Source organism: Oncorhynchus gorbuscha, unplaced genomic scaffold (genome assembly GCF_021184085.1).
Source record: "Oncorhynchus gorbuscha isolate QuinsamMale2020 ecotype Even-year unplaced genomic scaffold, OgorEven_v1.0 Un_scaffold_10595, whole genome shotgun sequence".
Classification (NCBI taxonomy): Eukaryota; Metazoa; Chordata; class Actinopteri; order Salmoniformes; family Salmonidae; genus Oncorhynchus; species Oncorhynchus gorbuscha.
In genome coordinates, this window is record NW_025753333.1 from 7681 (window position 1) to 10905 (window position 3225).

Below are 3225 nucleotides of genomic sequence, written 5' to 3' on the forward strand. Positions count from 1 at the left end.
TAGACCTCACAGTGAAATGCTGAATACAACAGGTGTAGTAGACCTCACAGTGAAATGCTGAATACAACAGGTGTAGTAGACCTCACAGTGAAATGCTGAATACAACAGGTGTAGTAGACCTTACAGTGAAATGCTTACAAAGCCCCTTAACCAACAATGCCATTTTAAGAATTTATTTGTATTTTTTATATAAAATAACATAAATAAAAGTAATAAATATTGATGTATATTGGTGGGCCTTCTCCCCACTAGATTATATGTACGGGCTCTGCGTTTCGCGGGGTCGGACTTGGTGGCTCTGACGGTGCAGAGGCCGGGACTTTGGCTTGCCCAGCTACAACCAGGGTCAGAGGGTGGGCCTGGCCCCTGTGGGGAGTTGGGGAGACGTAAACCCTCAGCTCAACACCACCAACCCACAGGTACTATCAGAACTTATTATGCAATGCTCATGAATGTTTTCTGTATGGGTTATTAACGTGTTTACGTAAGTCTATACAGGCACGTGCTGTTAATTAAACTACTGGTCTGAGACCAGTCAGAGCCCCAGGGGAGGATTAAACTACTGGTCTGAGACCAGTCAGAGCCCCAGGGAGGATTAAACTACTGGTCTGAGACCAGTTAGAGCCACAGGGAGGATTAAACTGCTGGTCTGAGACCAGTCAGAGCTAAGGGAGGGGATTAAACTACTGGTCTGGAGACCAGTCAGAGCCCCAGGGAGGGGATTAAACTACTGGTCTGAGACCAGTCAGAGCCTAAGGGAGGGGGATTAAACTGGGTCTGAGATCAGTTAGAGCCCCAGGGAGGGGATTAAACTACTGGTCTGAGACCAGTCAGAAACAGGGAGGATTAAACCTACTGGGGTCTGAGACCAGTCAGAGCCCCAGGGAGGGGATTAAACTAACACATGGACAGAATCAGGATGAGCTTGTCCTATTGCTGTGATGCAGTGAATAACCTACCCTCTCTATTCTGTCTCTACCTTACTGGATGTATAGCTATTCAGGGACCTTGCAGACCTGTACCATGGGGACATTTCTAAACTGGAGCTGTTTCCTGGAGGTCTCTAGAGTCTGTGGACGGTCTAATTCGAAAGGTCTTCACCACTATCATACAGGACCAGTTTAACCGCATCAGGAATGGAGACCGCTTCTGGTTCGAGAACACACAGAGCGGGTAGGAAGAAAGTCAAATACGGTAATCGTATGAATCTGTTTCCGTTAGTTGAACCTCTATTTCCTGGCTTTCGCGTTTCGGCTCGGAAGCTTGGACGGATACCTGTGAGAACGTAAGCCACGAATGAAATAAACAATAGCCTGGTGTTGAACTCGACCTTCGAACTGAGGAAACACAAGACTAATGTCTGTTATGTGATCAGCTTTGATTCACTGTTTCGAGTGACGTTATATCATAACAGTTCCAGTCGATCTGACAACTCCTTCTGGTTGTTCCTCAAGTCTGTTCACAGCTGAAGAGCTGCAGGCCATTCACAACACAACCTTTCATGACGTCATTACAGCGGTCACCGGCGCGGGAGGCTGAGGACATACAGAGAAGAGTCTTCTTCTGGAAGGATGGTAAAGATCATGTCCACTTTAAATGTATCATTTTTATACAAATAAGCAACGAAACCATAGTGTTCCCTGTAGCTCCAAAATGTTGACTGTAGTTGCTGCTGGTACAGTAACAAATCTCCTTGTGTCTGTCTGTCTGTCTGTCTGTCTGTCTGTCTGTCTGTCTGTCTGTCTGTCTGTCTGTCTGTCTGTCTGTCTGCCTGCCTGCCTGCCTGCCTGCCTGCCTGCCTGCCTGCCTGTCTGCCTGCCTGCCTGCCTGCCTGTCTGTCTGTCTGCCTGCCTGCCTGCCTGCCTGCCTGTCTGTCTGTCTGTCTGTCTGTCTGTCTGTCTGTCTGCCTGCCTGCCTGCCTGCCTGCCTGCCTGTCTGCCTGCCTGCCTGCCTGTCTGTCTGCCTGCCTGCCTGCCTGCCTGCCTGTCTGTCTGTCTGTCTGTCTGTCTGTCTGTCTGTCTGTCTGTCTGTCTGTCTGCCTGCCTGCCTGTCTGTCTGTCTGTCTGTCTGTCTGTCTGTCTGTCTGTCTGTCTGTCTGCCTGCCTGTCTGTCTGTCTGCTCTGTCTGTCTGTCTGTCTGTCTGTCTGCCTGCCTGCCTGCCTGCCTGCCTGCCTGCCTGCCTGCCTGCCTGTCTGTCTGTCTGTCTGTCTGCCTGCCTGCCTGCCTGCCTGCCTGCCTGCCTGCCTGCCTGCCTGCCTGCCTGCCTGCCTGCCTGTCTGTCTGCCTGCCTGCCTGCCTGTCTGTCTGTCTGTCTGTCTGTCTGTCTGTCTGTCTGTCTGCCTGCCTGCCCTGCCTGCCTGTCTGTCTGTCTGTCTGTCTGTCTGTCTGTCTGTCTGTCTGTCTGTCTGTCTGTCTGTCCCAGGTGACCCTTGTCCCCAGCCCTCTCAGGTCCTACGACCTCTGAGCTCCACCCCTGCCAACGCCACCAAGCTCAACTACTTTGACGCGGGGAGTAAAGCTGGCTTCGGCATCCTAGTCATCTGCCCTGTTCCTCTTTCCCGTTGGTCGGTATCCGATGTTAACCAATCAGAATCCACATTTTATAATAATAATATATAATAATAATTATATATGCCATTTAGCAGACGCTTTTATCCAAAGCGACTTACAGTCATGTGTGCATACATTCTACGTATGGGTGGTCCCGGGAATCAAACCCACTACCCTGGCGTTACAAGCGCCATGCTCTACCAACTGAGCTACAGAAGGACATGAGGTTATTAGTCTTATCCAGAGTGACTTGCGATCAGTTAATTTATTTAAAGTAGGTAAAACAACCAAATATCACATTTTTTGGACAGGGAAAACAACTAGCAAGTAAAACATTTTAAAATAGTAGATTTTGATACACAATCATTTCTACCATAGCCGTGGTGACCTTCCCTGAGTGATTCTCTGTTGACTACGTTGTTCCCCTACCAGTGAGCTTCCTCATGGCTCTTGTCGATCGGCCCACTTCAGAAAGTCCAAGTTTAAGAAGTTCCAGAAGAGAGAGGAGCTGACGACACAACGAAGGAACTCCTGCTGGAATCACAGGTGTGTATCAGGTGATCGTGTTTGTGTGGTACTGTGTGATGTGTTAGGTACTGTGTGATGTGTTAGGTACTGTGTGATGTGTTAGAGTACTGTGTGATGTGTTAGGTACCGTGTGATGTGTTAGGTACT

General features: G+C 49.1%; 1 pseudogene; it reads left to right on the forward strand.

The window, feature by feature from the left end:
* The first annotated feature begins 310 nt into the window (after window positions 1–310).
* Window positions 311–3096, forward strand: LOC124030325 (annotated as a pseudogene).
* The last annotated feature ends 129 nt before the right edge of the window (window positions 3097–3225 follow it).